Source organism: Aedes albopictus, chromosome 1 (assembly GCF_035046485.1).
Source record: "Aedes albopictus strain Foshan chromosome 1, AalbF5, whole genome shotgun sequence".
NCBI classification, from domain to species: domain Eukaryota; kingdom Metazoa; phylum Arthropoda; class Insecta; order Diptera; family Culicidae; genus Aedes; species Aedes albopictus.
Window position 1 is genome coordinate 139,608,217 of NC_085136.1, and position 26,422 is coordinate 139,634,638.

At 44.2% G+C, this 26,422-nt stretch overlaps 1 protein-coding gene across 2 annotated transcripts in view; it reads left to right on the top strand.

Annotated features, from left to right (window-relative positions):
* The first annotated feature begins 3,605 nt into the window (after window positions 1–3,605).
* The window catches only part of LOC115261754 (uncharacterized), a 36,363-nt gene continuing 13,546 nt past the window's right edge, over window positions 3,606–26,422 (top strand). For both annotated transcript variants that reach the window (XR_009996200.1, XM_062845488.1), the window contains exons 1-2: window positions 3,606–3,886; window positions 4,264–4,498. The gene's annotated coding sequence lies outside the window, so the exon portion shown is untranslated. The remainder of the gene's footprint in view (window positions 3,887–4,263; window positions 4,499–26,422) is intronic.

The window sequence follows — 26,422 nt, forward strand, 5'->3', positions numbered from 1 at the left end:
GAGAAATCAAACTAGTTTGAAGCAGCCCACATGTGTGCACACCAAAAATTCGATTGAGGGTTTCACGAGGGGGTGGGAAACTCGGCACACTTGATTTTGTGCCAAACGTGCCGGTGATGTGCCGAAGTGTGCCGGCGTGCTGTCAGTTATGCTGTCAGTTGATTCAGTGCATTTTATGTATCTGGCAACCATTCTCTTGTTTTGATTTCGCTTTGCTGTGTTCCTTATTCTTTGTAATCCTAACCAAAAAATCGCTGATTCGGCAGCGATCTGTGAAGTTTATTTTGAGCAAAACATTGCAGAACTGAGAAATTTTCAGTCCATGCAGGAGTCGATGGCACGATGGCCAAAATCTATCCTAGAATGCACTAGAACCTTGACTAGAACTTTAGATCCTCATTACAGGTCGGACTCGATTATCCGGGTGACTCCAAAATTATTTCACCCCGGATAATCGAATCACCCGGATAATCGAGCCATGCTTCTTTTCTTTTATTTTTGATGTTCTTCAATCAAAAACTGTTCGATAAACATAGAAGCTAACATACATAACGTTGTAGTGCCTAAACTAAACGTCTAGTATTATTACAACCATGTTTTTTTTTTAAATGAAATTTTAGCTGAAAAATGTGAAAAAATAAAAACAATTTTAAATGGGTTTAAATCCTACTTACAGGTGTAGGGTATTTGAGGTTCATCACATTTGTTGACATATTGTAACCTAAAAATTTGTAAACAAAGCAAAAACAAACTTTTCCCCGGATAATCGAGCCATTTTTCCCGGATAATCGAGCCCCGGATAATCGGGCCCCGGTTAATTGAACCCCCGGATAATCGAGTTCGACCTGTACTTGTCTTCGCCCTAATTATGCATTCCATCCTAATTATGATTCTATCCAAAATTCTTCGCGAAATTCCATTGCAAATCTGCAGATAATAACATGTTATTTCAAAGGATTTGCAACTTTGTTTTTGATGTCATCGGAATGCCTTTGAAACGGACTGAACCCCATCATGCTTGAAATTCAGTATGGAATTAGAGGAGTTAGACCTATGGAATCCTGCCTGGAATTAGATTGCAATTGCAACACCCGGAACAGTTGCATTTTTTAATCAGTGTTGATACCAACCCCCTGAAGAAAGCGTTAGTTCTTGAAGCCGCCACCTTTGGTGGGGCGCCACGGGTTTGTTTACGAAATTTCAGTCTGCTGACCAATCTGCTACGTGCGGAAGCGAACTTTGTCGTGCGAAGATAAATTTGGTATCGAAAAACGATCATTTCCACATATTGTTCAATGGCTTTAGTGTTCTTTGTTAAATTTACAAGACGCACAAGTATGAAAATACATTCGACCCATTTAAAACAACACTAAAGTCAATTAAATTTGAATGTCGCACCTGCTTTAACAGAAAAAAAATCACTGTGTTTTCATCCTTATGCAACCGCCGATTCAAATCAGCACCACGTCCAGCACCATATTTTTGGCTTCAATCCAGTTGTATGTGGATGACAGCCGTTTCATGGGGTTGGTTGATACAAGTTGTCTTCGTTTTTATTTCTTCTCCAGAAAAAAATACACACACAAAAGTGTTGCCAGTTTGATGACAGCCAGCTCCATTAATGTGCCGGTGAGTGTGCCGAAAGTGTGCCGGGCACTTTGTGCCGAGTTTCCCACCCCCTGGGGTTTTAGCAAAATCAGGCCAAACATGTCTAAAGGTCCTATCTGCAGAAGAGAGGCTCTCTTTGGTTTCCCTCTCTTTCGTTAATATCTCAGCTGTTTATTTGTATTATGATTGTCTTCTTGTATTGAACGATGGTTAAAACAATCATCTTTTGATTTGTACTGCAAAAATAGTTGAAAAGTGTACCATTACATTGCAATAATTGAAAGAGAAAGTAAACAAAGAGAGCCTCTCAAATGCAGATAGGACCTATTGAAATGTTTTGCCTGAAATGTTGCTGAATTTTGCCGAGCTGAAGGTTTCAGCAAAAATTTTGCTGAAATTCAGCAAAATTTGCTGATTTTTTCAATAAACTCTGCTGATCACTAGTAACGTTTTGCTGAAATTCAGCGAACAATTTTGCTGGACCCTTCAGCTCGGCAAAATTCAGCAAAATATTGCTGAAAGCGTTTGGTGTGCAAATTTTGGTGTACGTTCAAAGTCTTCATTCGGCAGCGGTCTGTGAAGTTTATTTTGAGCAAAACATTGCAGAACTGAGAAATTTGCAGTCGATGGCACGATGGCCAAATCTATCCTCGAGTCTATCCTAGAACGCACTGGAACCTCAACTAGAACGCCAAACTTTAGATCCTTATTACTTGTCTTCGCCCTATTCATGCATTCCATCCAAAATTCTTCGCAAAATTCCATCGCAGATCTGTTATTTCGAAGGATTTGCAACCTACAACTTCGTTTTTGATGTCATCGGAATGCCTTTGAAACGGTCTGAACCCCGTCATCATAGACTAATTTCAAGACCTCGATGTACCAAAGAAAACCATTAAATTTTCAGTGTCCAGTCTGAAGTTTGATGAATTTTAAATTTTATAAAGGGAGGAACGAAATCAGGACAAATCCTCGGACAAATCTTCGAAGCAAACTTATTGACCTCGCAGCACCAAATCGGAGTTCGCCAGTTGCAATAGCGAAGCGAAGTTTTCAGCGAACTTTCTGTCATTCCTCATCCGACCCGACATGCATCCCTGATGTTTTCGTTTTCAGTCCGACGCCGTGTCGACAATCACGACTTTATTCTACCTGGGCGTCTGTCAGTGCGAGCGCGCCAAATTTTTCGTGAGTGAGCATGTGGTGTTGGTGGTTAAGGTGAAACGGTCCGCTAACCGCTATTAATTAGAAAAATTGTTTCGGTAATGTCGATCGGCTTTTTTTTTTGCGAAAACGCAAACTGAAAAGTATTAATTTATTAAAAATAGTAAGCGCACGGGTACAATAGGTTAGCAAGTTCGGAATTTTGTGTGAAATAAGTTTTTGTTTTCACCATGGAAAAATGCTTCTGACTACCATGGTGAGTTCGTCTCATTTCCCCTTAAGTTCGCTAGTAATGTAGTGAAGTTTGAGCGATGCTCATTCTTCGGTTTTCTTCCAAATCCACAATATCAATCCATTCTTCGGAATATTCCAAAATATCAGGGGCAGAAGCATTATAATTTCTCAAATTACAAGCAACAACAACAACAACAACAGACCACAACTTAGACAAAGAGGTTTCAGAATCAAGATTTTCGACAAAATTTCTCCAATAATTTCTTTTTTTTTTGAATTGTGACTCTAATGAACTGAGCTTTACTTTTACAATATAAAATATAATGCTCCCTGGAACCCGACTGATGAAAAGTTTTGAACGCCAGAGATTTATTTTGCATTGCCACAGTACAAACATTATCCCACCAAAACGAAGGATTTTTATTTTTAAAAGAATTCAAATTATATTTATTTCTGCACCGGGTAGCACCACCGCAAAAACGAAAACGACATAAGTTTCAAGTGTCGCTCCCTCGCTTTTTTCATCAGAAAATATTTCCGTGTAGGCTCTCTGAGACGCAAGCAACCCTGCGAGCACTCTTTGTTTGCCTTTTCAAATGCTGTCAGTACCTGACAGTTCTGGAAATTTTTGATGACAAAATATATTGCGGACCTAAAATTTTCTTATCGTTCGTCGCGGATTGTGCATTAGTGGAAATAATGTTAATTTTTTGTTAATTCCCCGAAAATATCATGTAAGTTTTTGGCCGTCCACCAAGAGAAGAGAAAGAACATTGCAAAGCCGTACGAATATGGCCAGTGCCAGTGAGAGTTCGGACGAATTTTTCGACGCTGAAGATGACCATCATTCAAACACTCCCAGTGGCAGCGGTGGTGGCAAGTGAGTAATCGACGACGAACGAAGAAAAAAATCTCAAACAAAAAACTCAGGTGCAATCCGATTGCGATCGTAAAATCAATTTTTAGATTATGATATCATGACCAGATTGAGTTTAGATATTGATTAATATTTGACAAAAATGGGATGCGTCGTGTGAACAGGCTGTGCTATTTTTTATCACAACATTTGTTTATGCCTATGGTATAATATGTATAGTAGGCACCAGCCTGCTTGAATCATTAGATTAGAGAGCAATAAGGTCATTGAAATTCAGCGATCAAAGTTCACCATTCACCAGATAACCGCGAAGGTTGCGTGATTCGCAGATTCGCCTGCTCTGTCTGATTCAAATCTCCGTATCTTTTTGTGCTCTGCAGGAAACGTTCGCCGAAAACAAATGCCGCCGACGCGGAATTTCAATATCCCGACCCGGCAGCAGCGAAAGCGACGGGCACGGAAGCCGCCGGATTGGTTCTGCCAGAGCCGCAGCCGCAAACGGGCCAAAGATCGCAAGTGATTCTGCATTCGCCCGGCGGCGGAACAACGGTTGCTAACGCGCAACCACAGCACCACGGCCGGGAGGAACACAAGTTCGTCGAACCGACGAAAGTGGTAAGTTGAATCCAATTGAGTGAGATTAGTTCGATAAAAGCTCGCGATTGTTTTTGTTGTTGTAGAAATGCATGCTTTTGTATGGTTTCATTTGAACTGCGAACCTTTATCAATTTATCCGTCTGAATCTTGTTGGTGGAACGCAAATTGATCTTTTATTTTAAAATCTATATATTAATCCAAGTAAAATTTACAAATTATTATCTGTGAATTGTTTTAATCATTTAATATTATAAAATGATTCAAATGATTCACAGATAATAATTTGTAAATTTTGCCTAAAGATATTATAAGTCTTCTCAACAAATTCAGGGAACTCCTTCCAGGATTCCTTCATAAATCTGTTTCGAGATTTCTCCAGGAACAGTCCTTCGGATTCCTCTGGGAACTCCTTACCGCATTCCTACAGCACAGGAACTCCTTCCAGGATTGTCCCAGGAACTTTTCCTGGGATTCTTTCAGGAACTGCTCCCAATGTTTCTTTAGGAACTTTTTCTTGGATTCCGCTAGAAACTCCTTCTAGGATTATTTTTGTAACTCTTTGGCAGCGTCCATTTAGTACGCAACGCTAAAATCGACACTTTTTGATCTCCACTCTTCCCTCCGTAACGCTATTTTGTATGAACATCTTAAAAAAATGTGTGGACCGTAATGTTCGGCCTTACTCCCTTCTCCCCCTAAAGCGTAACGTAATTTGTGGAAAACGCCTCTCTAGGATTTTTCAGGAAACTTTTTTCAGGATACATAAAAGAACTTTTTTCAGGAAATCAGCTTTCAGGATTCTCCAAGGAACGCTTCTCTGGATTCTTCCTGAAGTTCCTTCTGGAATTCTTGCAGATCTTGCTGGAATTCCTCAGGAAGTTTATTCTGGAATTTTCCCAGATGTTATCAATGAAAAAATGAAAAATCTCCAGGGGTTATTAGGGAATTCTCCCAGAAGTATTTGTAGTTTTTATGGGGAATTTCTTGAGGAATTTCTCTAAGAGCTCCTTATGAAGTTCCTACAGGAGTTACATACCTGGGGAATTCGTCCAACAATTTCTTATGAAACTTCTCCAGCAGCATTGCAAGGTATTTCTTCCAAATTTGTTAAGTCATTTCTAGGTTTCATCTTATAAAATCCCAGAAAAAAAAACTTCTGAAGGCACTCCAAAACAAACTATTAGGAGAATCTCGGAAGGAATTCCTGGAGTATTCCCGGAACTCCTGAAGAAATGCCGGAAGGAAACTTTTGAAGTACCAGAAGGAACCTCAGTAGGAATCATGGAAAGAGTTCCCGGATGAATCCCAAATTGAACTGCTTTGGGAAAATCATAAGAAACTCCTGGAGAAATATCCTGGAGGAGTCTTGGAAGAAATTTGTGGAGGAATCCCGGATGCAATTCTTGTGAATTTCCAGGAGGAGCTTCTGAGTGTCATCAGTAAGTCATATGTCATAATTCAGTACACTTGTCCACGCACGTGAACCCTACATTTTGAATTCAATCAAACGTCCCATGGACAGCTGACGATTTTTTGGCAGTCCGTAATACATAAACATTAAAGAGAATATCACATCTTGATCTTGTAACGTTTATCTCAATGCGTGGAAAATTCAGGGAAGGAATCGTTCATGAAATCATCAAGCGTTGCATTACGGAGCTGATAAGAAACGTCAAATCAAATGGAGTTTACTGTGTTAAATTTTTTGACCATTCCGGTCAAGGAAAAAGAATGCGGGTGTCTACTACCTGCGAAACCGGGAATCCTCGGGAATTTTGCACTGATAAAGAATAAAACATTGGGTCGTATGAATAAAAAAAAAAGTAGCGGAGTTACTACTTGTAGATCTATTTAGAAGTGAAGTCTACTACAGAATTCATTACATTGTTGGATTTTTCCAGTAATTCCCTTAGGGCTTTCTTTCTGGAAATTCTTTAGAAATATCGTCCGGATTGCCTTCCTTTATGCTTATGATTATTCCTTGAGAATTTTCCAGGATTCCTGAACTCCGACCCGACTGATTTCTTTAGAATTTATCCTAGATGTTGTCGTGGAATTTCCCTAGAGCTAGAGTTTCTTTCAGGATTTCTGTTGAAGATTTTTCTCGATTCCTTCCGGTGTTCCTCTTGGGACTTGCCTCGAAGATCTTCCCGGGGTTTCTCTCAGACTTTCTACAGGAATTAGATTTCTATTAGAGCTTTTGCTAAGATAGGGTGACGAAGGGTATTATCGGCAGGTTTGTTCTCTTCGTCATGGGAGGTTTTTGTGGGTCGAATTTCCTGAAATTTGGGCATGTAACTCAGCTTGGTTGGAAAGGATTTGAGGCCAATTCTGAGACAAACAGGTTAAAAAAAAACATGACGAAGAGAACAAAACTGCCAAAATACGTAAGTTCCCCTATTTAAGAATTTTCTGCAGGAGTCCACCTCGAGATTTCGTCCGAAGCTTCCCTTGCAATGCCGTCATGAAATTTGCGCGGATTTTCTTTTAGTATGCTTTTTGGATTTCTACAGGAGTTTCAGCAAAGATTTTTTATAAAGGTGATCACGATATTTCTTCTTTAGGTTCACCTGAGATTTTTCTCGGAGTTTCTCCTAGGACTCTCTAAGAAGATACCTTTCGGTGTTCATTCTGGGATGTCACTCAGAGTTTTCTGATTTTTTTCTGGACTTCTTCCCCTAAGATTCATTACGGAGTGCCTTTTTGGGAGTTCTGATGATTTTTCTGATGGAGTTTTTATCGTGATGTCTTTCAGAGCTTTCTCGAGGATTTTCCTACTACAGGATTCCTTGCACAAATTGACCAGAAAGAATTTGTAAGTGCTACTTTTGGAATTTCTTCAATACTTGCTCACGGAGTTCCCGCAGGATTTTTTTTTTTGGGATAACCTACGAAATTCCTTTTAAGAAACTTCCGACAAAAATATTGGAAGGAATCCAGATGAAATCTTGCATGAAACTCCGCAAAGGCCTTAGAGAAATCTCTAAAAGAACTTTGGAAAAAAACAACCTGAGAATAACTGAGACATTACCGAAAAAAGTTCTGGGAGTAATCCCGGGATGAAAATAAATTCAAGGTGGAACTCCGAAAACCTTCAATAGAATTTCCGGGAGGAAACTTTAAGAAAAATATAAAAAAACTCTCTGGAAGAAATCCTTGAAAGAATAGCTACAGGAATCTCGCAAAAACCCCGAAAGAAACTTGTCTAAAACTATCTCGAAAAACTGCTAAGAAAAGTTCCTGAAAGAATTCTGTTTAAAATTTGGAAGAAGCCTCTACATGAATATAACGAGAAACTTTGGAAGTATATCAGGAAAACCTTTGGGAAAAATCCGGAAGGTAGTCCTGTCGAGGCTGCGTAAAAACATTCTGCAATAATTCTTGAAGGAACGCTGGTAGAAATCCCAAGAACAACCGTCTGAAAGAACATTGAAAAAATCTCGAAGAAGTGCGGTAGAAATCCAAGGAGGAAACCAGAGAATAATTTAGGGAGGAATCACAGACAAACAGACGTATCACTTAGGCCAAAAGTATAATTGCCAAAAGTATAAATTACGCTGTTTTTCGCAAATCCACTGAATAGATGGCGGTAGTGAACAAACGTCAAACAGGAGCAAAAACGATGCGAGCACCATGAGTGAGAGATTTGCGAACTACAGAATATGTATTTGAATAGTCCGTCAAAAACGGAAACGAAGAGGAGTGGGTAGAGTGAGACGTTTGTTTGTCTGTAGAAGAATCATGGATAAAACCCAGAGAAACAGACGTCACACTCTGCTCGCTTCCCATCGATCAACTTTTTAACGGTTGATTCAAATATTCGGTAGTAGGTCGATTGACCAACCACGGCGCTGGCATCGTTTTTTACTCCTGTTTGACGTTTGCTCACTACCGTCACCTAGTGATGGACCGGCCAAACACAGTACATTTAGCATTGGGCGATTGCGTTTTCTAGATGATGTTTTTCAATGAAATTTGTTCTAAGTATTACGTCTGTTTCTATGTGGATAAAATTTCGAGCGAAACATTTGGAAACAAATCTTTTTCTATCAGGTAAACCACACGTTATCGAAGGGTTAATTTATCGGTTATCAGTTCTATTGTTTTTTTTTCATCAAAATTTATTTACTCATACAGAAAAACGTTACAAAACTTACCAAATAAAACCTACATAGCTGCCAAATTCCTTATCAAAGAACTCCTTATTTTTATACAATTCTAACCTTATCGCTGACCTGAAATCATTTACATTACTGTTTGCATAATTTTTCAAATTGTAGTTGAATACCTGAGCTAGTATCCAAAAAGCCAATTAGTTCTATTAAAACATTTTTCAAGTGAACTATCATTAGGGGTATATTCTCGGGAGCTTCCAAATAAACACTTGCCGGATACCGTCAGTGTACCAGTAGCCGCTCATGACCCAATAGCCGCTCACTGTTGCAAAAATCAAGTTTTCACGCATAAATACACTCTATTCGTCGGTGATATTCTTGGACAACATAAATTATATGAGAGCAAAGACATTTTATTTTTTACCGAAAAACATAAATTTTATAAACAAAACAGTGGAATTTTTTTTTTTTGAGCGGCTATTGGACCCAAAAAAAGATGTAGGTAATTTTATGTGTTCCAATAATTGCTCACACAAAAAAAACGTGAAAATCGAAAAATCTGTCGATTTTAGCACACAGTGTATTAAATCACTATTATACACGAACAGGAAAAAATAACTGTAAAAACATAGAGTTGCAAAAATAATTCACTTTTCCACAAAATAGTATTTAAAAGATGGCATACATTTGTTCGTGAGTGGAATTAGGACCACTTTGGTCTCACACAAATTGTAATAAAATCATACTTTTATGAAAATTTCTGCATAAGTCTTGTTTTGTATTTGATTGTATGTAGATTAAACTAACATAAAATGCAAAAACATTATAAATTAGGTTACCAGTCATTTAACAGATGATGTTTTTCTGCAAAACTGGTCTTAGATGAGCGGAATCTGGTACCCTGATGGTACTTGTTCGAAAAGAACCAGTGCAACTCTCGTCTAGCTGCGTCTAGCGTGGAAGCAAGCGTACGATAGCCCGAAAGGGTTGTTACGCACGTTGTATCATATTTTTCTATTATGGAGGGAGACGCAGCGTCCATTCGAGCAGCGAAGGACAGAGTTAGAGCTACAGATGCGCGCTGAGGAAGTAGAAGAACAAAGGGCATGGCAAGTGGAGATGCTCCGAGAAAGGAAGGGAAGAACCGGGAGTAGATAGCGGCCATGGATAAGAAATTGGCGGAATTGTCTACTCAAAAATCCAAACCGGCTCCGAACGCAGAAGCGTGTGCTTCGAAATTGCAATCGCCCCAAACGGGTTTAAGCTGAGCAAAGCGAACGTAAGAAAGCTAGTGTGAAGCTACAAAAGCTCCGATAAGGATGAGTAGGACGACCATTCCGACGGTATGGACCTGCTAAGGCAGAGTTCGTGAGGCAGCAGGGACGAAAGTCCTGGGGCCTGACGCACCCCCCCGCTTGCGAGTCAGCCGCGTAGTCGCCGGCTAAGAATAGGTCTTCTAACCCCAATTCAAGGTGTCAAGCGACCCGTGCTGAGGAATGAGTGATCGAGGGGGTGAAAAAGATGCTCGATCTTTAACGGAGCCTGTGGGGTACCTGGGCACCCCCCACAGTAAGCTGTCCCTTACCGCGTTAATGCAGGGCTCTGGCGTGGTGGACATTCTTTCCCGTGCTACTCGTGGGATTTAATCATGAAGTCAAATAAAAATCAGAATCTAGGTGGAAAAGTGGTGGGATCAACCCCTTCGCAAGAAGCGGGTTGATGAGATCTCCGACAAGGAGAAGTGAGGAGATAGGCGCTGGGAGTTGCGTACGCAGCTCAAGCGTGGGTGCTCCAGTCCACTTCCCGGCAAGCCAGCCGGTGGAGGTTATGGACAGAGCGTGGTTGTTGAGGGCCGTCAACCGAGGATCCAAAGGACGGTCCGCAATAGAGGTGGCTGAGCAGCAGCTTGGCAAAATCATCGACTTTGCGTCCACTAAGTCGAACATAAGCAAGGACCTGAAAACAGCCTTGCTTCGACTTAGGGCGTCGATCGACGATGCCAAGCAGGAGCACGCGGCACTCGCGTTGCTGACTGCTGCAGCAGCGGAGCCTGCAAATGAGAAAGTGCCGAAGTTTACCCAAACGGAGGCCTTCTCCTTCGCAGGAAGTCCGAATAAGGCGGAAGCGACTGCTCGCGACAAACGGGGCAAGCAATCGCAGAAGCGGGCGAGGCAACCGTCAGGCGAGGAGCTGTCTGGCGGTGCCCGCAAGGCCAGGCGAATCATTACCCCGAAAGTCGGTAATAATGCCGGAAGGTCGGACCCCAGCCAGGGTTCCCGGAAAGCTGGGAAGGGTGGGCCTGAAAAGGCTGGCCCGTCCCGGAACGATGGGAACAAGGGGTTGCGACCGCTAGTGGGCCCTCAACAGCCACAGAGTAGGGCGATCCAAGGGGAGGACCCCCCTTGGACGAAGGTAGAGCGGAAGAGGAAGAAGAAGGCGAATCCGCAGGTAGTAGCGCAGGACGCCAAGCCAAGGCGTAGGAGGGCAGGTGCCAAGCGCGAGAAAGGCGACGCTATCGTCATCAAGACGGAACAGTCCAAGTACTCGGACGTCTTGAAGATGATGCGAAGCGACGCCAAGCTTGAGGGTCTTGGAGCCAACGTACGCAGTATTAGACGTACTCGTACGGGCGAGATGATCCTGGAGCTGAAGCGCCAGAAGGAGCACAAGGGCGCCGCCTATAAGAGGCTGGCAGAAGAGGTCCTTGGTGAGGGTGTGCAGGTGAGGGCTCTGACACATGAGGCGACTCTGAAGGTCAAGGACATCGATGAGATCACCGAAGTGGAAGAGCTCGTCACGGCACTGCGGCAACAGTGCGATGTGCAGGTGGCCGCCGCAGCCGTTAAGCTACGGAAAGGGCCAGCAGGGACACAGATAGCTTTGGTTCAGCTACCTGTGGCGGACGTCAAAAAGTCCGTTAAAGTAGGGAGCATAAAGGTGGGTTGGTGTGTATGTCACCTGACATTCCACGAGCCACCAGAGGTTTGCTTCATGTGTCTGGAACCAGGACACAAGTCGTGGGACTGCAAAGGCCCCGACAGGCGCAAACTGTGCAGGCGATGCGGCGCTGAAGGTCATAAGGCCCAAAGCTGCACGAGTCCGCCCATCTGCATGATCTGTACCGGGAAATCCTCGAACAACAGACATCCGATGGGTGGTCCAAGGTGCCCGGCCTTCAAGAAAGCCGCAGTGAACAACAAATCACAGTGCAGGTGACGCAGCTGAACCTGAACCACTGTGATGCGGCTCAGCAACTGCTTTGTCAGGCAGTTTCTGAGTGGGAGACGGATATCGCCATCATATCGGACCCATACCGAGTACCCGCCGGCAACGGCAACTGGGTCGCGGATGGGACCAGAAAAATGGCGGCGATATGGACGACGGGTAAATACCCCGTTCAGGAGTTGGTGTCTACTACCTATGAGGGCTTCGTGGTCGCCAAAGTAAACGGGGTCTTCTTCTGTAGCTGTTATGCGCCTCCGCGGTGGCCGATCGAGCAGTTCACGCAAATGCTGGACCGCCTAACGACCGTGCTAACAGGGCGAAGGCCGGTGGTAATAGCGGGCGACTTTAATGCCTGGGCCGTGGAATGGGGAAGCCGTTTCACGAACCAGCGGGGTCAGATCCTGCTAGAAACACTGGCCATCTTAGATGTCGACTTGGTTAATGTCGGTACCAAGAGTACCTTTAGTCGAAACGGAGCGGAGTCAATTATTGACGTGACCTTTTGTAGTCCTGGCCTAACAAGTAGTTCGAACTGGAGAGTAGATGATGGCTACACTCACAGCGACCACCTGGCGGTTCGCTACAGTATCGACTACAATAACAGCAGACAGCGGATAGAAGAAGAGGCGGCTAGGCCAAGGCCAAGCCCTCGCAGGTGGAAGACATCATACTTCGACGAAGGGGTATTTAGGGAGGCGCTCCGCCGTGAGCGAAACTTAATCGGTTTAGACGGCGACGAGCTGGTAGCGGTGCGACCATGTGATGCGACCATGCCTAGGCGAGTCCACCCTAGAAATGGGAGGCCACCGGCTTACTGGTGGACCGACGCGATTGCGGACCTGCGCCGCGCCTGCCTACGGGCTAGGCGGCGAATGCAGCGAGCACGATCAGAGGAAGAGCGAAACGAACGGCGGGTGGTGTTCGCCGCTGCAAAAGCCGCGCTTAAGACCGAGATAAGAGCAAGCAAAAAGGCCTGCTTTGAGGGTCTCTGTCAGAGTGCCAATACGAACCCGTGGGGTGACGCCTACAGGATCGTTATGGCCAAGACGAGAGGTGTGATGGCTCCTACAGAGCAATCTCCAGAGATGTTGGAGGGGATCATTGGAGGACTTTTTCCGCGTCATGATCCTAGCCCTTGGCCTCCTTTCGTAGGACAGCCGGGGACTGGGGCTGGCGATGAGGAGAGGGTCACAGATGTGGAACTTGCGGGGATAGCTAAGTCCCTTAGCGTAGGTAAGGCCCCAGGTCCGGACGGAGTTCCGAACCTGGCCTTAAAAGTAGCTATTGCAGAAGCTCCCGAGATGTTCAGGTCTGCTATGCAGAAATGCCTGGACGAGGGAGTTTTCCCAGAAGCTTGGAAGAGGCAGAGCCTGGTACTATTGCCAAAGGCGGGGAAACCACCCGGAGACCCGTCGGCATATAGACCAATATGCTTGATTGACACGGCGGGGAAGGTGCTCGAAAAGATCATCCTCAATAGAATGTTGCGGTTCACCGAGGGCGAAAATGGTCTTTCGAGTAACCAGTACGGCTTCCGGAAGGGGAGGTCCACCGTAGACGCTATCTTGTCGGTTACAAAAACCGCCGAGAAAGCACTCGAGCCTAAGAGGAGGGGAATTCGCTTTTGCGCGGTAGTGACTCTGGATGTAAGGAATGCGTTTAATAGCGCCAGCTGGTCTGCTATTGCCGATGCGCTCTTGCGTCTGGGGATACCGGAGTACCTGTACAAGATTCTCGGAAGTTACTTTCAGAATCGTGTACTAGTCTACGACACGGAGGTGGGTCGGAAGTGCTTTCACATAACCTCAGGAGTCCCGCAAGGTTCCATCCTGGGTCCGGTGTTATGGAATGTCATGTACGACGAGGTGTTGAGGTTAGAGTATCCAGTGGGAGTGGTGATTGTCGGATTTGCCGACGACATTACGCTCGAAGTCTACGGTGAAACAATCGAGGAGGTAAAGTTGACTACCAACCACTCGATCAAGGTTGTGGAGGCGTGGATGCGGTCCAGGAAACTGGAGCTGGCTCACCACAAGACAGAGGTGACGGTTGTTAACAACCTGAAGTCGGAGCAGCAAACGGAGATCAGTGTAGGGGACTGTACTATCCTGTCAAAGCGCTCCGTCAAACACTTGGGCGTGATGATCGACGATAAGCTTACCTTCGGTAGCCACGTCGATTATGCCTGTAAAAGAGCCTCCACAGCTATTGCGGCACTGTCCCGGATGATGTCCAATAGCTCTGCGGTGTACGCCAGTAAGCGCAAGCTTCTGGCTAGTGTTGCTACGTCCATACTTAGGTATGGCGGCCCGGCGTGGGGCACCGCGCTAAGTACTAAATGCTACCGACGGAAGCTGGAAAGTACTTACAGGCTTATGTGCCTGAGGGTTGCGAGCGCGTACCGTACCGTGTCACACGACGCTCTCTGCGTCATTACTGGTATGGTGCCTATCAGCATTCTTATCAGTGAGGACATGGAGTGCTTCGAAATGCGCGGCACAAGAGGCATACGCAGGACTGTCAGGATGGCCTCTATGGTCAAATGGCAGCGCGCGTGGGACAGTTCCACCAAAGGAAGGTGGACCTATAGGTTGATACCGAGGGTAGATAGTTGGATTAATAGGCGCCATGGGGAAGTCACATTCCACCTGACACAGGTCCTTACAGGACATGGTTGCTTCCGACAGTATCTACACCGTTTCGGGCATGCGGATTCTCCCGAATGCCCAGTGTGCAATGGTTTAGAGGAAACGGCGGAACACGTTTTGTTCGTGTGCCCGCGTTTTCGCACAATGCGTGACCGCATGCTTGCCACATGCGGGGAGGACACAACTCCGGACAACTTGGTCCAGAGGATGTGTAGGGATGAGTTTGGCTGGAACGCCGTTTCAACGGCTATTACCCACATCGTCTGGGAGCTACAGAGGAGGTGGCGCGTGGACTCGGAGAATGGCTAGTCCAGATGCAGTACAAGAGGTGGTCCAGGGGTTCGGAGTCGGCTTCGTAGGTCATACCGGTGCCCTGCGGTCGAGATCGACCCTTACAACGATTAAGTGGCCGCGGAGAGGAAGTCCCGGTAGCGGTGCTGTCGTGGCGTCGGTCTACTGGGTTGGATCCGAGCCCGCGGTTGGAAAGGGGTCCCCGGCAAGGGTCGGGGTAGGTGAGATCCTGCTGTCTGCAACCTACGGGTGCATCTGATAGGGCCTGAAGGGTAGTGATACCCTTCCTTTGCGGGCAGGTCAGATCGGGTTGCACGTGGGCATCAGTTCTTGATGTCCGCTCAGCAGTAGGGCGCGGGCGGGGTTGACCCTGCCCGCCTTCCGAGGACAAAGGGAGTGGCGAGGACCACTCGGGAAACTGGCTAAGCGCCAGCATGCTACCGTGATGGACTCTCCAAAGCGAGCCATCGATGTTCGTTGCTGCAGGCTACGCAGCTAACCTTGTGGGTGCGATGTGCACTAGCCCCTCTCTGAAGCAATACCTTCTTGGTGGTTCCGGAGAGACGTAGGGTTTGGCGACCATAGGAATGGTTTAGTGGGTACGAGGAGAGAGTAGTCCTGGATTTTACTTTTGTTGTAGAAGACGGCCTGTCAGACCTACACTACCCTAACCTTCTGTTAGGGTGTCTGTTGTGCAGATTATCCCCCTATGGTTTAGAAGGAAAAAAAAAAAAAAGGCAGAGTTCGTTCTCGTTGATGGAGCGCTAGGTAAAACTAAAGACGTATAAGAAAGTGGACAGTATCAGCCAAGACAGGTTGGGGCAACAGCAGACCGGACCGACAAAGGCCCAGAGTCTTGTACAACGCGAGTTTTGTCTTCGTTTGCAGCCTACGGGACTTCAGCTGGTTTCGCAGACCGAAAAAGGCCCGTCTTTTGGCAATCCGTCTTTTGATCTCGCGGGTAACATCATTATCGCACGTTACTAGAGTACCAAGATAAACAAATTCTTCCACAACATCAAACTTTCCACCACCTAGCACCACTTCTTCACCACTACCACGGCCGGACCGACGTTGACTACTAGATCCGGATCGCAGCAAGCTGCGGGTTCGGACGGTTGAGTTTTCTGTCACGCTTTTTTCTCCGGATTTAGGATGTGAGTTTTTTTTTCACGAAAAATCGTGTAAAACCCGCTGAAAAGTGAAAATAAAAAGTTCATTCTGTGAACGATTTGCAGCTGCAGCTCTCCATCCTCGGTCACGCCCAACACTCGCCAGATCACGCTCCACCTGGTCCGCCCATCGTGCTCTCTGCGCTCCACGCCTTCTTGTACCAACCGGATGGTTAGCAAACACCAACTTTGCAGGGTTGTTGTCCGGCATTCTTGCAACATGCCCTGCCCACCGTATCCTTCCAGCTTTGGCCACTTTCTGGATACTGTGTTCGCCGTAAAGTGCAGCGAGCTCGTGGTTCATCCTTCTCCGCCACACACCGTTCTCCTGCACACCGCCGAAGATCGTCCTTAGCACCCGTCGCTCGAAAACTCCGAGTGCTTGCAGGTCCTCCTCGAGCATCGTCCACGTCTCGTGCCCGTAGAGAACCACCGGTCTTATTAACGTCTTGTACATGGTACATTTGGTGCGGGGGTGAATCTTTTTTGACCGCAGTTTCTTCTGGAGCCCATAGTAGGCACGACTTCCACTGATGATGCGCCTTCGTATTTCACGGCTCACGTTATTGTCAGCCGTTAGCAAGGAACCGAGGTAGACGAATTCTTCTACCACCTCGAAAGTATCCCCGTCTATCGTAACATTGCTGCCAAGGCTTGTCCTGTCTCGCTCAGTCCCTCCTACCAGCATGTACTTTGTCTTAGCCGCATTCACCACCAGTCCGACCTTTGCTGCTTCACGTTTCAGGCGGGTGTACTGTTCTGCCACCGTTCCAAATGTTCTGGCAATAATATCCATGTCATCTGCAAAACAGACAAATTGGCTGGATTTCGTGAAGATCGTACCCCGGCTGTTGAGCCCGGCTCGTCGCATAACACCTTCCAGAGCGATGTTGAATAGTAGGCAGGAAAGTCCATCACCTTGTCGTAGTCCCCGTCGAGATTCAAATGAACTGGATAGTTCACCCGAAATCCTTACGCTGTTCTGCACACCGTCCATCGTTGCTCTTATCAGTCTAGTCAGCTTCCCGGGAAAGCTGTTCTCGTCCATAATTTTCCATAGCTCTGTGCGGTCGATACTGTCGTATGCCGCTTTGAAGTCGATGAACAGGTGATGCGTTGGGACTTGGTATTCACGGCATTTCTGGAGGATTTGGCGTACGGTGAAGATCTGGTCCGTTGTCGACCGGCCGTCGATGAAACCGGCTTGGTAACTTCCCACGAACTCATTTACTTTAGGTGAAAGACGACGGAAGATGATCTGGGATAGCACTTTGTAGGCGGCATTCAAAACGGTGATCGCTCGAAAGTTCTCACACATTAACTTGTCGCCTTTCTTGTGGATGGGACAGATTATCCCTTCCTTCCACTCCTCCGGTAGCTGTTCAGTTTCCCAGATCTTGACTACTAACTGGTGCAGACAGGTGGCCAACTTTTCCGGGCCCATCTTGATGAGTTCTGCTGCGATACCGTCCTTACCAGCCGCTTTGTTGTTTTTGAGCTGGTGGATGGCATCCTTAACTTCCCTCAGCGTGGGAGTTGGTTCGTTCCCGTCCTCTGCTGCACCAACATAGTCATTTCCTCCGCTGCCTTGGTCCTCCGTGCCTACATTCTCTTCGCCATTCAGGTGCTCGTCGAAGTGCTGCTTCCACCTTTCGATCACCTCACGTTTGTCCGTCAGGAGGCTCCCTTCCTTATCCCTGCATATTTCGGCTTGCGGCACGTAGCCTTTGCGGGATGCGTTGAGCTTCTGGTAGAACTTGCGTGTTTCCTGTGAACGGCACAGCAGTTCCATTTCCTCGCACTCCGCTTCTTCCAGGCGGCGCTTTTTCTCCCGGAAGAGACGGGTCTGCTGCTTCCGCTTCTGTCTGTATCGCTCCACATTCTGTCGGGTTCCATGCTGCAGCATTACCGCCCGCGCTGCATTCTTCTCCTCCAGAACCGCTCTGCACTCCTCGTCGAACCAATCGTTTCGTCGACTCCGTTCTACGTACCCGATAGTGCTCTCGGCTGCGTTGTTGATGGCTGCTTTCACTGTACTCCAGCAGTCCTCTAGAGGGGCCACATCGAGCATACCCTCGTCCGGCAACGCTGCCTCGAGATTCTGCGCGTATGCGGTGGCGACATCCGGTTGCTGCAGTCGCTCTAGATCGTACCGGGGCGGCCGCCGGTAATGTACATTGTTAATAACGGAGAGTTTTGGGCGCAGTTTAACCATCACCAGGTAGTGATCGGAGTCGATATTAGCGCCACGATAGGTCCTGACGTCGATAATGTCGGAGAAGTGCCGTCCATCAATCAGAACGTGGTCGATTTGCGATTCCGTTTGTTGTGGTGATCTCCAGGTGTAACGATACGGGAGGCTGTGCTGGAAGAAGGTGCTACGAATGGCCATGTTCTTGGAGGCGGCGAAATCGATGAGGCGTAGGCCATTTTCGTTCGTCAGCTGGTGGGCGCTGAACTTTCCAATCGTCGGTCTGAATTCCTCCTCCTGGCCTACCTGAGCATTTAGATCCCCTATGATGATCTCGACGTCGTGGTTTGGGCAGCGGTCGTACTCGCGTTCGAGCTGCGCGTAAAATGCGTCTTTGTCATCATCAGTGCTTCCGGAGTGAGGGCTGTGCACGTTTATTATGCTAATGTTGAAGAATCGGCCCTTGATCCTCAACCTGCACATTCTTTCGTCGATCGGCCACCAACCGATCACGCGCCTCTGCATGTCGCCCATCACTATAAAAGCTGTTCCCGTGTGTTGCCGCAACTCTGGTAGATGGTATGATTACCTCTAAACGTTCGCACCATAGATCCTGTCCAACACACCTCCTGCAGCGCTACGATTCCGAACCCGCGGTCCTTCAGTATATCGGCGAGTATGCGGGTGCTCCCGATGAAGTTGAGAGATCTGCAGTTCCACGTACCGAGCTTCCAATCGCAAGTCCCTTTTCGTCGCTGTGGTCGTCGCCATTGGTATCGGTTCGCATTCTTCTCTTGTTGATTTTCCGGTGCTAGTCTTTTTTACGGCTGGCTCGCAGGGCCTGACACCAACCCACTAACCCAGGGAGCTGGGCTTACCTTCCCGGAAGCTACGGGTTCTGCATTGGCATTTCCTCCAACTACATGTAGTATCGTTTATTCAATTGTTAGGCTAACATGCGATGCATTTGAATAACTTGAATATATGTACAATGAAGTAGGCTTTGGAAAATATAGCATGTCACTTTTAGGATTCCAGTACTAAGAAACAGACTTGTTTTTATTTGATTGTCCGACATTACATTGGCGACGAGAGTAAAAAACCACGTAAAATCGAAAGTGTAGTAGATAGTGGATATGCTGATGATTAAGGAAAGTGAAAATTCTGAGTGAAAGCAACAAAGTATAGTGCTGCAAACTTAATTGTGATTGAATGGGGAGAGTGAAAATGATCTGGTTTGATGTGGGTTACGCAAGACAACCGTTGTTATTATGATCTGAATGATGGTATCCATGGTAACGCGGAGCAAAGTGATTGTGTGGAAAAGATGAAAATAGAATTATCAGTGAATGGAATGAAGGCAGAACCAGGAACTGCACACTATTTTGATTCATGGAATTTGAAGGAATTTTGGGATGAATGGTGCGTCGTGCGAAACCTGCACTATCGATCGTGCATTAGTTTACAAACTAGCTGAAGGTAAGGATTGCATATATACAGTTAACCCTCGAGTGATCGCACAGTTGAATTGTGTACACCACGTTCGGAAATCTCGCTTTTTGTGTTCAGCATTTGTGGTGGTCAACCGCGCGAGTTACGGAAATTTTTGATTGAACGTACATACTCAACCTGTGGCATCATCATTAAAGTGAAATGTGGTATTCATATACATTGCAAATACATTGGTTTTTTTTTTTTATAACATGTGAAGTTTGATTTTGATAGGGTTATTACCTAGTGAGTTTTGAACTAGGTTCTGGGTTATGGAAATGGATTAAGCGTGGTTTTCGTTCAGATTTTGGCGACATAATAAGACATGATGGAAAAACTGAATAAAATGTATCCCAAATGTACGGAACTTGTTTTGTGTTGCTATCGTTAGTTGACTGAAGGTCGTGTGTCAGGACATTGCCGAGAGATGGCAGAACTTTGCAGCGAGAATCATTACTAATATGAGAAAGCATATCACGTATTTGTTTGGTATTGAAAAATGGATGAAGAAGCTTTTTGATACTAGTCGTCTATGTCAGATAGTTGACTTTGATGAGCGTTTAGCGGCATGAGTGTATTTGCGTGTAGCTGGATATTTGCTGCAAATATGTCCAATAATTGGGCTGAGTTGCACAATTTCAATGCCTTGTTTTAGAATGTATAGCAACTGTTTTCTGATTAAAATATTCAAATACATAAGTTTGAATTTTGATGGCATATTGGCTAGTGTTATGACCTTGGTTATGACTTGTTATAGCCATAATAATAAGGTAGAACCACGATGACAATTGAGTACTTCATCGGCAGTATAATCAATTGGGGCCAATTGCAACTGTTGACGAGGATATTGCAACTATGTCAAACTAGAATGGTGATTTTGTGCCGTATTAGTTACTGTATACTGAGTTTCTTCATTCTTGCTGTAGTGTTTCTCATTGATTGCATCTTTGTGCAATAAGAATGGCAACTGTGTGCCGTAACATCAATTGTAGCTAAAGTTTTTATTTTTTATTGAGCTCAATGGTGCGCAATTAGAATGGCAACTGTGTGCCGTATCGATAATTGTATACTGATAATCTTGATGAGTGCAACTGTGAGCAAATGGAAGGGCAACTGTGTACCACATCAGCAACTGCATGATGGAATTATTGAGGAGTGCAACTGTGTGCAATTAGAATGGCAACTGTGTGCCGTAACAGCAGTTGGGACTGAAGTTTTATTTTCATTGAGTGCAACTGTGTGCAATTAGAATGGCAACTGTGTGCCGTAATATCAATTGGAGCTGAAGTTTTTATTTTCATTGAGTGCAACTGTGTGCAACTAGAATGGTAACTGTGTGCCGTATCAGTAATTTTATACTGAGTTTCTTGATGAGTGCAACTGTGTGCAAATGGAAGGGCAACTGTGTGCCACATCAGCAACTGCATGCGGGTATTGTTGAGGAGTGCAACTGTGTGCAATTAGAATGGCAACTGTGTGCCACATCAGCAATTGGGGCTAAAGTTTTTATTTTTATTGAGTGCAACTTTGTGCAATTAGAATGGCAACTGTGTGCCGTAATATCAATTAGAGCTGAAGTTTTTATTTTCATTGAGTGCAACTGTGTGCAATTAGAATGGCAACTGTGTGCCGTAGCAGCAATTAGAATTGAAGTTTTATTTTCATTGAGTTCAACTAGAATGGCAACTGTGTGCCCTATCAGTAGTTCTTGAGGAGTGCCGTATCAATGCATAATGAGTTTCTTGATGAGTGGAACTGTGTGCAAATGAAAGGGCAATTGTGTGCCGCAACAGCACTTATGCTGAAAATTTATATTGGGTGCAACTGTGCGCAACTCAAGGAATACCTAGAATGGCAACTACATCATCAGCGACTGTATGCCGAGCTTTTTGAAAAGGGCAACTTCTTGTTAATAAAATGACAGCTACTTTTGCATAATAACTGTAACTGTGGGTAATTGGAAGAGTAATGGTACGCCATAAAAACGTTGGTACTGTAGATTTTTGTTGACTGCAATTATCTGCAACAAAAATGAAAGCTGTGTAATGTGAAGCTAACAACAACTGATTGTCACATTTGTGCTATAATGTCATTTATGAGCCACATCTTGAAATGTGCTGGCGATTGTTGATGAGTGTGACCGTGCGAAGTTTTAAAAGCAACTCTTTGCCGCATCAAACTTCGAAATAAAGGTTCTTCTCTCTCTTTTTGGCGTAACGTCCTCATTGGGACAAAGCCTGCTTCTCAGCTTAGTGTTCTATGAGCACTTCCACAGTTATTAACTGAGAGCTTCCTCTGCCAGTGACCATTTTGCATGCGTATATCGTGTGGCAGGCACTAAGATACTCTATGCCCAAGGAAGTCAAGGAAATTTCCGTTACGAAAAGAACCTGGACCGACCGGGAATCGAACCCGTCACCCTTAGCATGGTCATGCTGAATACCCGTGCGTTTACCGCCTCGGGTATATGGGCCCAAAGGTTCTTATTGATGACAAATATGTGCAGCTTGGATGGATAAAGCTTGTCAAAAAAATTTTGTAAGGCTACATCAGCAATGGTATGCTAAGGGTCTTGAATTAAGGTAGCGAAGTTGAAAGAGTGTAATGTTTTATAGACCGAAATTAAAATGAAGGCTCAATACTGTAGCAAACACTGTGAGTCAATAAACAAATCTATGAATCTCGAAGTTTCCAATTGAAATGGAAATTATGTACTTTGATAGATATAATTGCTTTAAGGGAGCATCGTTTCTATTAGGAATGTTCTAAGCAATTGAAGCTAATTTATATCATAAATGTAAACATTTAAATTGCCTCAATGATTAACGATTGAAAATGATAACTGATTTCATCAGAATTTAGAAAATTCTAGTTCTAGGATGGTTCTTGACAAGTACTAAACATATGATGAGTGTACGTCGTTGGAACAGTAAAGTTGTATGCAATTGAAACAACATTTCAAATCAGAAGTTTGTCTTTTACTGCTATGCATTCAACTTCAGACGCAAGAAATCTCAAGAAGAAAGCTTCAAACAACAGTGCATTTTATTATTCTGTTCTTGCCGAGGTTCTTGCTCACTTGTAATAAGCTTAAAATAAGAAGCTCAGGTGCGCTGGTTTTGTTTACGAACAGATTTGTGCGCTCGAAATCGTGAGTTGCTGGCAAAGTCGGCCATTGTGGCGGCCATTTTGGCATTCTTACAAGTCTGTCCTTAAAACAATTTTAAAAGATTTGCTATGAGTGCGTCTATAAAAGGTTAATAAGTAGGGAATGTTAATCAATGTTAAAATCCATTGCGGAGTAAAAACCACACGTAAAAAGGCAATGGAAAGCTTGTAGAAGATTTGTGAATAAAACTCTATAATACGTAAACGAAACATCATATGAGTATGAGCATAAGAGTAGCACCGCTAAGAATGCTAAAGGTAAACGTAGATTTTCTGATTTTGGTGGAATGATTGGTGTGTTCTTTATAGTTAAGGTTTGCAATTAATTCTATACTCAGATGAAGTTTGCAAACATTAGAAAGAGTATATATGTTTTTCTGACATGATAGTAGTATGTAGTATTCATGTATCAGATTTTATATGCTTTTATCATTCCATTTTCCTGTTTTATATTTGGATGTACGTAGTAAAACACAATTGCTTTCAGTGTAAACCAACTAAATCTGATTTCTTCCAACTGAAATACATGTCCATCAATGTTTACAATGTAGTTAACATATATTTTCAAATAGACATTCAGTACTGAGTTCCACAAGGGAAGGATGGCAGATGCAGGAAGTATATTTTTATGGGCTAATACAAACGCTAAAAAGAGAGGCGATAATATTTGGTGAAACAGAATAAATCAATGAGGTATAAATAAGTGAATTATTAGGTAAAATTCATATAATTGAATATCATAATTACGAAATAAGAATTAAGAGCAATTTATTGTTGTTTGTTGCTACGGTGGCTGAAATCCAAAAAAATCAAAAGAATGTGAAAACATTTGCAGTTTTCCTCCAATCGAAATCTGAATAGATTTTATGTACTCATCATTTTACATGTCTCAGAACGTTGATGAGTTTATACAACAGATACAAAGATACTAAAGAAATACAAATACGACAAAAACTGACTATTCTGTAATTGCAGACATATTTGGCAAGTAATATAAGAGAACAATCTTTCATTGATGTTGTTTGTGAGATTTAGTAGGGGAGATAGTTGCCAGTTGTATAAAGTGAGGTAGGTATATAGAGATTTTCAGTTTGATCGACTACAGGAGTGGAATGGCGGAGATCCAAGATTATTTGGAGTTGGAAAAATATACCAGGCAGTAAAATTATGTAGTAGTAATTGTATGATTAATTCATAAAATAATAATTTATTTTACAGATCGGTTTGTCGATGATTCAACTACAGAAACGAGGAAGAGAAATCAAAATGACGTTCGTGATCCTCCCATCTTAAAAGGCTATGCGGTGAAAAGACCTATTTCTAGCATGTGTGATAATAATTTTAAGCAAGGTATCTAAAGTCATATAAGAAGGAGAGGAGATGTAGTATCGTTTATTCAATTGTTAGGCTAACATGCGATGCATTTGAATAACTTGAATATATGTACAATGAAGTAGGCTTTGGAAAATATAGCATGTCACTTTTAGGATTCCAGTACTAAGAAACAGACTTGTTTTTATTTGATTGTCCGACATTACACTACAGTGCTAAGTAGCTAGGCTCGAGCGCCAGTCTTCGCCGGGGGTGGTGTTTTTAATGGGCGCCCAGGAGATAATATTTTACCTGAGCTTCCACCCCCAAGTTTTGTGTGTTAGGCCTGGCGTATTGACGCATTTGGAAGCAGTAGCAGCTGAAAAAAGGTATCGTTTGGATGTGAACAAGGAGCTACACGTCGAAGATAAAGGGCGTTTCCCCAGTTGAAGATTTCCAGTTTGTCGACAATAACCGTCAACGGAAGTAAAACCTGGATGAAATCGAGCACCTCCACAACCAGGTCTTTCCAGCTCCAGGAATATCAGGATCTGATGGACATCAAGATCTCACTGAACAAACTGCAGACGTCCGAGGAAGTCTGTATGAACACCACCTCTGGAAGCCAGACCATCATTTTTCAGACGTCCTCGAGTAGCATCTGCGCGGCCCGAACGAGCGCGCTGCGTAACAAATACACCGCAGCATGCCGCCACCAAACGCAAGCGTACCAAGCTGGAGGAATCGAACGAGTGCAGTGTGTCGCACTTCTCGGTCAATTCGTCCGCCAAGGGAGACATCATATCAAACAAGAAATTTGGTGAGTTCGTTCTGGTTTGAACTATTCATCATGATCATGGTGATTTCTTTGAAACCACCAAACCCAACAGTCGCATTACTTACGTATAGTAAATCCTAGACCGTTCCCTTATCAAAAATCCAACTCCTTGCTATTTACGAGGGCGTCGGTGAGTCGCTGGCCTCTCGTTAAATAGATGTCCTCCGAATAACTATCCCTTCCCACCGCCAGGTAGCACCAATTGTGTTTCTTTTCGTTTCAGAGAGCGACCAATGGCGCTTTAGCCTAGGCTTGTTAGCCAGGACACAGTGAAAATGCCTGTGCCCCATCCCTGAAGCAAAAAGGCCCAAGGAGTGACAAAATTTCTTAGCTACGTCACTCCCAACGTTTATGTTTAAATATACTAAAACACTTACACTCCCATAAATTCATGTACATGATCTACTCAAATACACTTACACAATCTGAATATTGTCACTTCATTCGCTTATAGTGAATCCCAAATTAACCCATCCCAAATATCCAACTCCTTGACACCTATGGGGGCGTCGGTGAGTCGCTGACCTCACCTAAAGTAGGTGTCATATCATCACATCCTTTCCTATCCTCGTAACGGAGAAGATGGGCGTGGCCGGCAATGGAAGTTCTCATGTCTTTCTAACTTCAAACTCTGATTGGATAGCTGTTCCTTCCAAAATAGCATTCCATAAGCAATTGGAATAGAAGCATTAAAGATATAACATGACAACTTTCAGTATGCAATCTACGAATTACTCCGTTACCACGCAACGCAACGCAACGCAACTACCACGGCCGGACCGACGTTGACCACCAGCAATCATGTACTTGGTCCTTGTGGAGTTAATCGTTAGTCCAATCCTCGCATGACATTATAGTCTTTAAACTGAACGCTAAGTTCAGACAATGATCACATTTAGGCTGTAAACTTGAAGGTTCAGCAGCACCAATACATTTTGTCCAATGCACTGCCTACTCTCAAATCCCAAGGTATCAACTACTAAACAATGATGACACTGATGAACCTGGGCGTGTTAGTGGAATACCTGTGAGTAAAAGAAAATCGTTTTAAGTACTATTCATTTTATTCCCCTTAGGATTAGAAATTCCTAGACAAAACTCAAGCTATGAAAGCAACTAATGTTGCGAACGAAAGGCAACCTGCCAGAGAAAATACGATGACAGGAAGGACTGATGGACCAAAAAATTTATGAAACCTCGTCATCCTGACATCGGAAATGGTTATCCAATAGGGTAACAGGGCAAAATTTATGTTCTGTGTTGTGTTTGTCCATTTGTGATGTCCTGTTTTATTACGCATTTGTAAGGTTCCACTACAATATGTTATACTTTAATGTGCATTTGTAGTGCTTCATTATTTTTTCGTAATAGTCGAAATACGTATCTGTCAAAGGCTGCAAATTCTTAGTGGAAATAAAAGGAACGGTACTTAGAATGATTTTCTTTTACTTACTAAACAATAGTCATTCCGTGGCACTTAGCTGTCGAATTT